The sequence below is a fragment of the Oncorhynchus gorbuscha genome, linkage group LG05 (assembly GCF_021184085.1).
Source record: "Oncorhynchus gorbuscha isolate QuinsamMale2020 ecotype Even-year linkage group LG05, OgorEven_v1.0, whole genome shotgun sequence".
Taxonomy (NCBI): domain Eukaryota; kingdom Metazoa; phylum Chordata; class Actinopteri; order Salmoniformes; family Salmonidae; genus Oncorhynchus; species Oncorhynchus gorbuscha.
Genome location: NC_060177.1, coordinates 63,926,469 through 63,940,191, shown reverse-complemented (window position 1 = coordinate 63,940,191; position 13,723 = coordinate 63,926,469). Strand labels below are relative to the sequence as shown.

The following is a 13,723-nucleotide window of genomic DNA, read 5'->3' as shown; positions in this document are numbered from 1 at the left end:
CGCTGTGTTCTTGAGGACCTTCATTGCTGCAGAAATGTTTTGGTACCCTTCCCCAGATCTGTCCCTAGACACAATCCTGTCTCGGTGCTCTGTGGACAATTCCTTTGATCTCATGGCTTGGTTTTTGCTCTGATATGCCCTGTCAACTGTGGGACCTTATATAGGTAGGTGTGTGTCTTTTCCAAATCATGTCCAATCAATTTACCACAGGTGGACTCTAAGTTGTAGAAACATCTCAAGGATGATCAATGAAACAGGATGCACCCGAGCTCAATTTCGAGTCGAGTTTCATAGCAAAGGGTCTGTATACTTATGTAAATAAGGTATTTCATTTTATTTTTTTAGGTGCAAAAATGGCTAAAAAAACTGTTTTCGCTTTGTCATTATGGGGTATTGTGTGTAGATTGGTGGGGAAAACAATTGGTTTAATCATTTTTAGAATAAGGCTATAACATAACATAATGTGGAAAAGGGGAAAGGGTCTGAATACTAGCCGAATGCACTGTATATTGTGTTAGTGCTTGTTATAAGCATGTATGAACCTTTATTATGTCTTATCATGAGGCTTATAATATGTTTTGTTTTTCTATCTCTCTGTTTGTATTGTAATGAGCCATGATCCAAATGAACCATTCCGATGAATTTAACCTTTATTATGTCTTATCATGAGGCTTATAATATGTTTTGTTTCTCTATCTCTCTGTTTGTATTGTAATGAGCCATGATCCAAATGAATCATTCCGATGAATTTAACCTTTATTTAGAACCAGTAAAGCAACATGGGTAACTCTTCTTTTCCATGTCAGCTGGTCAGAGGAAGATGCAGCTCTCCTCTTCACTGTGTTTCTTCAGGATTTCCAGGTCATATGCATCTAGTAGAGGGGGAAATCGGTCATTCTAAGCTGGTGAGTTGGTAGGAAGTAGTGGGTCATGCTTACAAATGTGTCAGTAAATCCCATTGCATTGTTTTTGTCTAGTTTCCAACATGTATTTTAATGGATAGGCCCACATGTTGGCATTGTAGTTGATGTTTGTATACTTTTCTCAGGTACAGCTTAGGACCAACATTAACTGCCTTTTCACCATGCGGGTGTTGAGGAAGCATCAGATCCTTAGCACTGGTCAACAGGAGCACATCCTCAGGGAAAGACACATCCTCATGGTAGCACATAGTCCATTCATTGTCAGGTATGCACCCACCAGCCTCAGGTATGCACCCATCAGCCTAACATACCTCAATATGATCGCGGTTTATTTTTGTATTTATTTATTCACCTTTATTTAACCAGGTAAGCCAGTTGAGAACAAGTTCTCATTTGCAACTGTGACCTGGCCAAGATAAAGCATAGCAGTTCGACACATACAACAACACAGAGTTACACATGGAATGAACAAAACATACAGTCAATAATACAGTAGAAAAAAGAAAACAAAGTCTATATACAGTGAGTGCAAATTAGGTCAAATAAGGGAGTTAAGGCAATAAATAGGCCATGGTGGCGAAGTAATTACAATATGGCAACACACGGGAATGGTAGATGTGCAAATGGGAATGGTAGATGTGCAAATGATGGATGTGCAAGTAGAGATACTGTGGTGCAAAATAAGCTAAATAAATAAATACAGTATGGGGATGAGGTAGATAGATGGGCTATGAACAGGTGCAGTGATCTGTGAGCTACTCTGTGAGCTGCTCTGACAGCTGGTTCTTAAAGCTAGTGAGGAAGATGGGAATCTCCAGCTTCAGTGATTTTTTTTGTAGTTCGTTCCAGTCAGTAGCAGCAGAGAACTGAAAGGAAATACGACCAAAGGAGGAATTGGCTTTGGGGGTGACCAGTGAGATATACCTGCTGGAGCGCGTGCTACAAGTGGGTGCTGCTATGGTGACCAGAGAGCTGAGATAGGGCGGGGCTTTACCTAGCAGATACTTGTAGATAACTTGTAGCCAGTGTGTTTGGCGACGAGTATGAAGCGAGTGTTATGCAGGTGAATGAGGACCCAAAAGCGACTTGGCGATAACAGAGTCTTTATTCCAGTAAAGGAAATAGGCAATACTCCTGGACAATCAGAGCAGAAAACAAAACATAAAAAACTTAATTCCACTCGTAGTGACGAGGACAGACTGGAGACTCGACCATTAACTGTAGGTTGCCTCGGGAAGGCACCGACCGTAGCAGACTCAGACACCTGCTCACACGCAGCATCTGAGGGAAACAAGACACGACAGGGCGAGACAAAGACACAGCACGGCGAACAATATACAAGGATCCGACAGGACAGAAACGGAAAACAAGGGGAGAAATAGGGACTCTAATCAGAGGGCAAGATAAGGAACAGGTGTGAAAAGACTAGATGATTGAGTAGGGGAATAGGAAGAACTGGAACAGCTGGGAGCAGGAACGGAACGATAGAGAGAAGAGAGAGAGGGAGGGAGAGAGAAAAAAGGGAACGAACCTAATAAGACCAGCAGGGGGAAAACGAACAGAAGGGAAAGCAAAATGACAAGACAATATAAGACAAAACATGACAGTACCCCCCCCACTCACCGAGCGCCTCCTGGCGCACTCGAGGAGGAATCCTGGCGGCAACGGAGGAAATCATCAATCAGCGAACGGTCCAGCACGTCCCGAGACGGAACCCAACTCCTCTCCTCAGGACCGTAACCCTCCCAATCCACTAAGTATTGGTGACCCCGTCCCCGAGAACGCATGTCCATGATCCTACGTACCTTGTAAATAGGTGCGCTCTCGACAAGGACAGGGGGGAGGGAAGACGAACGGGGTGCGAAGAAAGGGCTTGACACAGGAGACATGGAAGACAGGATGGACGCGACGAAGATGTCGCGGAAGAAGCAGTCGCACAGCGACAGGATTGACGACCTGGGAGACACCGAACGGACCAATGAACCGCGGAGTCAACTTACGAGAAGCTGTCGTAAGGGGAAGGTTACGAGTGGAAAGCCACACTCTCTGGCCGCAACAATACCTAGGACTCTTAATCCTACGTTTATTGGCGGCTCTCACAGTCTGTGCCCTGTAACGGCAAAGTGCAGACCTCACCCTCCTCCAGGTGCGCTCACAACGTTGGACAAACGCTTGAGCGGAGGGAACGCTGGACTCGGCAAGCTGGGATGAGAACAGAGGAGGCTGGTAACCCAGACTACTCTGAAACGGAGATAACCCGGTAGCAGACGAAGGAAGTGAGTTGTGAGCGTATTCTGCCCAGGGGAGTTGTTCTGCCCAAGACGCAGGGTTTCTAAAAGAAAGGCTGCGTAGTATGCGACCAATCGTCTGATTGGCCCTTTCTGCTTGACCGTTAGACTGGGGATGAAACCCGGAAGAGAGACTGACGGACGCACCAATCAAACGACAGAACTCCCTCCAAAACTGTGACGTGAATTGCGGACCTCTGTCTGAAACGGCGTCTAACGGGAGGCCATGAATTCTGAACACATTCTCGATGATGATTTGTGCCGTCTCCTTAGCGGAAGGAAGCTTAGCGAGGGGAATGAAATGTGCCGCCTTAGAGAACCTATCGACAACCGTAAGAATCACAGTCTTCCCCGCAGACAAAGGCAGACCGGTAATGAAGTCTAAGGCGATGTGAGACCATGGTCGAGAAGGAATGGGGAGCGGTCTGAGACGACCGGCAGGAGGAGAGTTACCTGACTTAGTCTGCGCGCAGTCCGAACAAGCAGCCATGAAACGGCGCGTGTCACGCTCCTGAGTAGGCCACCAAAAGCGCTGGCGAATAGAAGCAAGAGTACCTCGAACGCCGGGATGACCAGCTAACTTGGCAGAGTGAGCCCACTGAAGAACAGCCAGACGAGTAGAAACAGGAACGAAAAGAAGGTTACTAGGACAAGCGCGCGGCGACGCAGTGTGCGTGAGTGCTTGCTTAACCTGTCTTTCAATTCCCCAGACTGTCAACCCGACAACACGCCCATAAGGAAGAATCCCCTCGGGATCAGTAGAAGCCACAGAAGAACTAAAGAGACGGGATAAGGCATCAGGCTTGGTGTTCTTACTACCCGGACGGTAAGAAATCACAAACTCGAAACGAGCGAAAAACAACGCCCAACGAGCTTGACGTGCATTAAGTCGTTTGGCAGAACGGATGTACTCAAGGTTCTTATGGTCTGTCCAAACGACAAAAGGAACGGTCGCCCCCTCCAACCACTGTCGCCATTCGCCTAGGGCTAAGCGGATGGCGAGCAGTTCGCGGTTACCCACATCATAGTTGCGTTCCGATGGCGACAGGCGATGAGAAAAATAAGCGCAAGGATGAACCTTATCGTCAGACTGGAAGCGCTGGGATAGAATGGCTCCCACGCCTACCTCTGAAGCGTCAACCTCGACAATGAATTGTTTAGTGACGTCAGGAGTAACGAGGATAGGAGCGGACGTAAAACGTTTCTTGAGAAGATCAAAAGCTCCCTGGGCGGAACCGGACCACTTAAAACACGTCTTGACAGAAGTAAGAGCTGTGAGAGGGGCAGCAACTTGACCGAAGTTACGAATGAAACGCCGATAGAAATTAGCGAAACCTAGAAAGCGCTGCAACTCGACACGTGACCTTGGAACGGGCCAATCACTGACAGCCTGGACCTTAGCGGGATCCATCTGAATTCCTTCAGCGGAAATAACAGAACCGAGAAAAGTGACGGAGGAGACATGAAAAGAGCACTTCTCAGCCTTCACGTAGAGAATTCTCTAAAAGGCGCTGGAGTACACGTCGAACGTGCTGAACATGAATATCGAGTGACGGTGAAAAAATCAGGATATCGTCAAGGTAGACAAAAACAAAGATGTTCAGCATGTCTCTCAGAACATCATTAACTAATGCCTGAAAAACAGCTGGCGCATTAGCGAGACCAAACGGCAGAACCCGGTACTCAAAATGCCCTAACGGAGTGTTAAACGCCGTTTTCCACTCGTCCCCCTCTCTGATGCGCACGAGATGGTAAGCGTTACGAAGGTCCAACTTAGTAAAGAACCTGGCTCCCTGCAGAATCTCGAAGGCTGATGACATAAGGGGAAGCGGATAACGATTCTTAACCGTTATGTCATTCAGCCCTCGATAATCCACGCAGGGGCGCAGAGTACCGCCTTTCTTCTTAACAAAAAAACCCCCCGCCCCGGCAGGGGAGGAAGAAGGCACTACGGTGCCGGCGTCAAGAGACACAGACAAATAATCCTCGAGAGCCTTACGTTCGGGAGCCGACAGAGAGTATAGTCTACCCCGAGGAGGAGTGGTCCCCGGAAGGAGATCAATACTACAATCATACGACCGGTGAGGAGGAAGGGAGTTGGCTCTGGACCGACTGAAGACCGTGCGCAGATCATGATATTCCTCCGGCACTCCTGTCAAATCGCCAGGTTCCTCCTGAGAAGTGGGGACAGAAGAAACGGGAGGGATAGCAGACATTAAACACACATGACAAGAAACGTTCCAGGATAGGATAGAATTACTAGACCAATTAATAGAAGGATTATGACATACTAGCCAGGGATGACCCAAAACAACAGGTGTAAAAGGTGAACGAAAAATCAAAAAGGAAATGGTCTCACTGTGGTTACCAGATACTGTGAGGGTTAAAGGTAGTGTCTCATATCTGATACTGGGGAGATGACTACCATCTAAGGCGAACATGGGCGTAGGCTTCCCTAACTGTCTGAGAGGAATGTCATGTTTCCGAGCCCATGCTTCGTCCATAAAACAACCCTCAGCCCCAGAGTCTATCAAGGCACTGCATGTAGCACCCGAACCGGTCCAGCGTAGATGGACCGACATAGTAGTACAGGATCTTGATGGAGAGACCTGAGTAGTAGCGCTCACCAGTAGCCCTCCGCTTACTGATGAGCTCTGGCTTTTACTGGACATGAATTGACAAAATGTCCAGCAAGTCCGCAATAGAGGCACAGGCGGTTGGTGATCCTCCGTTCCCTCTCCTTAGTCGAGATGCGAATACCTCCCAGCTGCATGGACTCAGTCTCTGAGCCAGAGGAGGGAGATGGTTGCGATGCGGAGAGGGGAAACACCGTTAACGCGAGCTCTCTTCCACGAGCTTGGTGACGAAGATCTACCCGTCGTTCTATGCGGATGGCGAGTGCAATCAAAGAGTCCACACTGGAAGGAACCTCCCGGGAGAGAATCTCATCTTTAACCTCTGTGTGGAGTCCCTCCAGAAAACGAGCGAGCAGTGCCGGCTCGTTCCAGTCACTAGAGGCAGCAAGAGTGCGAAACTCTATAGAGTAATCCGTTATGGATCGATCACCTTGACATAGGGAAGCCAGGGCCCTAGAAGCCTCCCTACCAAAAACTGAACGATCAAAAACCCGAATCATCTCCTCTTTAAAGTTCAGGTAATTGTTAGAACAAACAGCCCTTGCCTCCCAGATAGCTGTGCCCCACTCTCGAGCCCGGCCAGTAAGGAGTGATATGACGTAAGCAACCCGAGCTCTCTCTCTAGAATATGTGTTGGGTTGGAGAGAGAACACAATATCACACTGGGTGAGAAAGGAGCGGCACTCAGTGGGCTGCCCGGAGTAACAAGGTGGGTTATTAACCCTAGGTTCCGGAGGCTCGGCAGACCAGGAAGTAGCAGGTGGCACGAGACGAAGACTCTGGAACTGTCCAGAGAGGTCGGAAACCTGAGTGGCCAGGTTCTCAACGGCATGACGAGCAGCAGACAATTCCTGCTCGTGTCTGCCGAGCATGGCTCCTTGGATCTCGACGGCAGTGTTACGAGAATCTGTAGTCGCTGGGTCCATTCTTGGTCGGATCCTTCTGTTATGCAGGTGAATGAGGACCCAAAAGCGACTTGGCGAAAACAGAGTCTTTATTCCAGTAAAGGAAATAGGCAATACTCCTGGACAATCAGAGCAGAAAACAAAACATAAAAAACTTAATTCCACTCTTAGTGACGAGGACAGACTGGAGACTCGACCATTAACTGTAGGTTGCCTCGGGAAGGCACCGACCGTAGCAGACTCAGACACCTGCTCACACGCAGCATCTGAGGGAAACAAGACACGACAGGGCGAGACAAAGACACAGCACGGCGAACAATATACAAGGATCCGACAGGACAGAAACGGAAAACAAGGGGAGAAATAGGGACTCTAATCAGAGGGCAAGATAAGGAACAGGTGTGAAAAGACTAGATGATTGAATAGGGGAATAGGAACAGCTGGGAGCAGGAACGGAACGATAGAGAGAAGAGAGAGAGGGAGGGAGAGAGAAAAAAGGGAACGAACCTAATAAGACCAGCAGGGGGAAAACGAACAGAAGGGAAAGCAAAATGACAAGACAATATAAGACAAAACATGACAGTGAGGGCCAGGCAACGAGAGCGTATAGGTCGCAGTGGTGAGTAGTGTGTGGGGCTTTGGTGGAAAAACGGATGGCACTGTGATAGACTACATCCAGTTTGCTGAGTAGAGTATTGGAGGCTATTTTATAGATGACATCGCCGAAGTCAAGGATCGGTAGGATGGTCAGTTTTACGAGGGTATGTTTGGCAGCATGAGTGAAGGAAGCTTTGTTGCGAAATAGGAAGCCGATTCTAGATTTCATTTTTGATTGGAGATGCTTAACCTCTTAGGCCGACCCACACCGCATTCGGTCGCGTAATCATAGCCTCAAGAACTTCAGATGTTTCAATGAGGAGACTCTCAGTTACATAGCAGATGTCCAGTTTTTCCTGAAAGATGCTTGTGTAGGACACAACGTTCCATTTTGTTACTATGCATTTGGCTACCGAAACTAACCGAAAATTCAGTCACCTACACGTCGAACTTTTTTCCGAATTAACTCCATAATATCGACTGAAACATGGAAAACGTTGTTTGAATCAATCCTCAAGGTGTTTTGTCATATATCTCTTCATTGAAATGCCATTCCTGGAAGCTTGCATTGTTCTCAGATTCGGATGGAAAAATACTGGTAGGTGACTTTTGCGCACCAATTTCCACACAGACACCGTGCGGGACCCCTGGTAAATGTAGTCTCTTATGGTCAATCTTCCAGTGATATGCCTACAAATACGTCACAATGCTGCAGACACCTTGGGGAAACGATAGAAAGTGTCCGTTCATTCCTGTCGCATTCACAGCCATATAAGGCGATCATGGAAAACGTGCCATCAGAAATCCTGTTGATTTCCTGGTCGCTCAAACATCTTGGTTTTGCCTGTAGGTTTTGTTCTAAGGCACTCACAGTGAAAATCTTTGCAGTTCTGGAAACGTCAGAGTGTCTTCTTTCCAAAACTATAAATTCCAAGCATAGTCGAGCATCTTTTCGTGACAAAATATTGCGCTAAAAACGGGCACGTCTTTTTATCCAAAAATGAAATACTGCCCCTAGAGTCTTAAGGGGTTAATGTGAGTCTAGAAGGAGAGTTTACAGTCTAGCCAGACACCTAGGTATTTGTAGTTATCCACGTATTCTAAGTCAGAGCCGTCCAGAGTAGTGATGCTGGATGGGCGGGCAGGTGCGGGCAATGATCGGTTGAATAGCATGCATTTAGTTTTATTTGCATTTAAGAGCAGTTGGAGGCCACGGAAGGAGAGTTGTATGGCATTGAAGCTCGTCTGGAGGTTAGTTAACACAGTGTCCAAAGAAGGGCCAGAAGTATACAGAATGGTCATGTCTGCGTAGAGGTGGATCAGAGAATCACCAGCAGCAAGAGCGACATCATTGATGTATACAGAGAAGAGAGTCGGTCCGAGAATTGAACCCTGTGGCACCCCCATAGAGACTGCCAGAGGTCCGGACAACAGGCCCTCCGATTTGACACACTGAGCTCTATCAGAGAAGTAGTTGGTGAACCAGGCAAGGCAATCATTTGAGAAACCAAGGCTGTTGAGTCTGCCAATAAGAATGTGGTGATTGACAGAGTCGAAAGCCTTGGCCAGGTCGATGAATACAGACCTTATAAAGACAGGGTAGGATAGATTTAGGTCTGTAGCAGTTTGGGTCTAGAGTGTATCCCCCTTTGAAGAGGGGGATGACCGCGGCAGCTTTCCAATCTTTGGGAATCTCAGACGATACGACAGGCTAGTAATAGGGGTTGCAACAATTTCGGCAGATAATTTTAGAAAGAGAGGGTCCAGATTGTCTAGCCCGGCTGATTTCTAGGGGTCCAGATTTTGCAGCTCTTTCAGAACATCAGCTATCTGGATATGGGTGGAGAAATGGTGGGGGCTTGGGCGGGTTGTTGTGGAGGGTGCCGGGCAGTTGACTGGGGTAGGGCTAGCCAGGTGGAAAGCATGGCCAGCCGTAGAGAAATGCTTATTGAAATTCTCAATTATAGTGGATTTGTCGGTTGTAACAGTGTTTCCTAGCCTCAGAGCAGTGAGTAGCTGGGAGGAGGTGCTCTTATTCTCTATGGACTTTACAGTGTCCCAGAACCTTTTTTGAGTTTGTTCTGCCGGATGCAAATTTCTGTTTAAAAAAGCTAGCCATGGCTTTCCTAACTGCTTGTGTATATTGGTTCCTAACTTCCCAGAAAAGTTGCATATCACGGGGGCTATTCGATGCTAATGCAGAATGCCACAGGATGTTTTTGTGCTGGTCAAGGGCAGACAGGTCTGAAGTGAACCAAGGGCTATATCTATTCCTGGTTCTACATTTTTTAATTGGACATGCCTATTTAAGATGGTGAGGAAGGCACTTTTAAAGAATAATCTCAAATCATAGAAAATCAAACATAGACTGCCTACCCAACTCACGCCCTGACCATACTACATAAATACAAAACAAAGGAAATAAATGTCAGAACGTGACAGTACCCCCCCCACCCCCCCAAAGGCCGCAAAACCTTAACCTATAGGGGAGGGTCTGGGTGGGCGTCTGTCCGCGGTGGCGGCTCTGGCGCGGGACGAGGACCCCACTTTACCATTGTCTTAGTCCGCCTCATTGTCCGCCTCCGTGGCCTCCTAACCATGGCAACTCTTCTCAATGGACAGAGGGGCAGCTTGGGACAGAGGGGCAGCTCGGGACAGAGGAGCGGGGGCTCTGGCGCACCTCTCCCTTAGGCTCCACTCCCACATTTGCCCGGCACGAGCGGAGAGCAAGCAGAGGACGCACTGCACCCTCCCAGCGCCCCGGAGACACAGCACGCAGAGCCGGCACAGGATACCCTGGACCAAAACTGCATACCTGCGACCAGACCCGCTAAGCAGGCACCATACGCCCTGGCTCGATGCCCACACTCGCATGACACTCTCGGGGGGCTGCCCTATAGCGCACCGGGCTATGGACACGTACTGGCGACACCGTGCGCTTAACCGCATAACACGGTGCCTGACCAGTAACGCGCTGCTTATAATAAGCACGAGGAGTGAGCTCAGGTCTGCTACCTGGCTTAGCTCCACACCTCGTGTGCCCCCCCTAAAAAAATTGGGTCTGCATCTCGTACCTGTCGCACTGCCATGCTGCCTCCTCATATCGCCGCCGCTCAGCTTTTGCTGCCTCCAGCTCTGCTTTGGGGCGGAGATATTCCCCAGCCTGTGCCCAGGGTCCCTCTCCGTTCAGTATCTCCTCCCATGTCCAGGAGTCCTGTGATGCTGGCCGCTGTTGTTGCTGCTGCTGCTGTCGTCGCTGTCTTTTACCACGCCGCTTGGTCCTTGGTTGGTGGGTGATTCTGTCACGGTGTTCCTCCTCTTCATCTGAAGAGGAGAGGCGAGAAGGATCAGAGGACCAAAATGCGGCATGGTATGTGTTCATAGTGAATTTTAATAAAGAGAACACTGAACACTGCAACACTATACAAAAGAGTAACAAAAACAATAAACCAATGACGACCGTGAAGCTACAAATGAGACCTGTGCTGACACAAGCCACTAACATAGACAATCACCCACAAACAAACAGTGCAACCCAGGCTACCTAAGTATGATTCTCAATCAGAGACAACTAATGACACCTGCCTCTGATTGAGAACCATACTCTTCAGATGAAGAGGAAGAAGACCGTGACAAAACCACAATGTCTATAACCTACGATTGGATTGAATCCCTGCCCTTATTTAAGACTGGTGAACTCACTATATGCTTATCAACTGGACAATACCTGTGTCTTCTTTGCCACTGCTAGGCTACACCGTACCTTCGAAGATGCGAAGTGCTTGTACATGCTGGCCGAAGCTTGTCTATGTGGTGAGCTCTGGAGTCTACTGAATAACAGGTACGGCAGTACTGTTTTCATATTATGTTTGTATATTTTACAGTATGGATTTTATAACTGAATTGATAGGATTTGAATACTTCTCCTAGGGGACAACATCGGAATATCCCATGAAACTTTCTGATCACTATTGTGCTCTTGCTTCTACATTTCAGAGGCTCGTTTGATGACAGAAGCACATGTTTTTACACTGCCTGTGTTGTTGAGGCCCTCATCTTCTTGCACCACAACAATATCATCTACAGGGACCTGAAGCCTGAAAATGTAGTTCTGGACCAGTGTGGATAAGCCAAAGTGGTAACTTAAACTACAGCTCCATCTGATGCATTTTTAATCCACAAAAGATGAATAAAGTGGGCATCCTTATAATAATATAGTAATTGTCAATTTCGTACATGGTTACACAAACAAATACAGTACGTCCAAAGGTTACAGTTATATTATCATACATAGAACTGTTTCACGTTGGAATATCTATGTTATAGATCCATTGAGATACCGAAAATCCATATTTATCACGTTTCAGGTAAGTCCCAGATGCAGACAACTTTGAATGAATAACCATTTATTAATCCAACAGGGGCATGCAATAGACAGGTCAAGGGCAGGCAGGGGTCAGTAATCCAGAACGGTGGGGCAAAGGGTACAGGACGGCAGGCAGGCTCAGGGTAGTCAGAGGTCAGTAATCCAGATAGGTGGGGCAAAGGTACAGGATGGCAGGCAGGCTCAGGGTCAGGGCAGGCAGAAAAGGTCAAAACCGGAAAAACTAGAAAACAGGAATAATCGAGAGACAGACACAGAGGGAAAAACGCTGGTAGGCTTGACGAAACCCGTCTGTCCGGTGCCGCCAGAGCCGCCCATCTGTCCGGAACCGCCAGAGCAGCCCGTCACTCCGGAGCCGCCAGAGCCGCCCGCCTGTCCGGCGCCGCCAGAGTCTCCCACCAGTCCGAGGGTCGCCACTCCAGGGGCGCCACCTAAGTGGGCCAAGACTAAGGTGGAGTGGGGTCTACGTCCCGCACCAGAGCCGCCACCGCGGTGAAATGCCCACCCAGACCTTCCCCTATTGGTTCAGGTTTTGCGGCCAGAGTCTGCACCTTTGGGGGGGTGGGGTCCTAACCTGAGTTCCTTTTTTATGTCTCTATTTTGGTTTGTGCAGGGCGTGAGTTGGGGTGGGCATTCTATGTTTTGTACTTCTATGTGTTTGGCCTGGTATGGTTCCCAATCAGAGGCAGCTGTCTATCGTTGTCTCTGATTGAGAACCATACTTAGGTAGCCTGTTCCCACCTGTGTTTGTGGGTAGTTGTTTCCTGTCTTTATATTCTGTACCAGACAGAACAGTTTTGGTCTCGTTCATTCTCTTTTGTTGTTTTTGTCATTCAGTGTTCAGTTCATTTAATTAAATTTACGATGAACCACGCTGGGTGTTGGTCCGATGATTCCTATTCATCATCATCAGATGAAGAGGAGAGTCGTTACAGGTGGGGCATGGTTCTGCTAAGAAAGTGGGCTTGGGTAAGAAAACGTGGACGTTCTGTGGCACACCTGGCTATGTTGCCCCTGAGATAATCCTAAACAAGGGCCACAGTGTATCTGTAGATCTCTGGTCTCTGGTCGTCTTCGTATTTGAGCTGCTGAGTGGAAGGTAATATTATTAAATAGTCTATAGTCTATTTCACATGTTTTGTTCTCTGTCATCTCTAAGTCATTCTACTTCATGTCCCCTCTCAATCTTTACCTTTCCAGTCTCCCATTCTGTTGCCCTGATCCTATGAATACGTTCACAGCTACCATCCGTGGGATTGATCTGGTTGAATTCCCTAAAACCATCAGTAAGAGTGCCTCAAATCTGACCAAGAAGCTCTGCAGGTGTAACACAGCTAAGCCATATAACAATGACTGCATACTGTTGTGTGTCATGATGTCTCTCTTTCCAGGCCTCTCGGGAACAACCCCGTAGAGACTTGGGAATCATAGAAATGGGTCCAAGGACAACAAGAAGCACAAGTAAGATGGCTGAATTGGGTTCCTGAGTGGTGCAGCGGTCTAAGGCACTACATTTCAGTGCAAGAGACATCACTGCAGTCCCTGGTTCAAATCCTAGCTGCATCACATCTGGCTGTGATTGGGAGTCCCATAGGGAGGAGCACAATTGGTCCAGCGTCGTCTGGGTTTGGCTGTGGTAGGTATTCATTGTAAATATGAGTTTGTTCTCAACTGATTTGCCTAGTTTTAAAAAAGATGGAAACATCAGACTGTGGCACTGTCATCTATGTAGCAGCAGGTTTGTTATCTTGTTCTTTCTTTCAGGTGATTTGAATGTTTCAACTGGGAAGGACTTCACAAAGGCACAATATCTGATTATTTGTAAATAGACAAATACATAATCTGAGCTTCATCATGTGAATGCATTTAACATCTGGTTGTTAAATCATAGGATGTTTTAGAGCACTTTAATTAATAGAAAAATGTAATTACCTCCAGCATTTATTTAGTTACAGTGTAACGCGCTATACTCGTTCAATAGCTTTTCCTC

The 13,723-nt window shown here is 47.6% G+C and overlaps 1 pseudogene; it reads left to right on the top strand.

The window, feature by feature from the left end:
* The first annotated feature begins 1,084 nt into the window (after positions 1-1,084).
* Positions 1,085-13,558, top strand: LOC124034916 (annotated as a pseudogene).
* Positions 13,559-13,723: the final 165 nt, after the last annotated feature.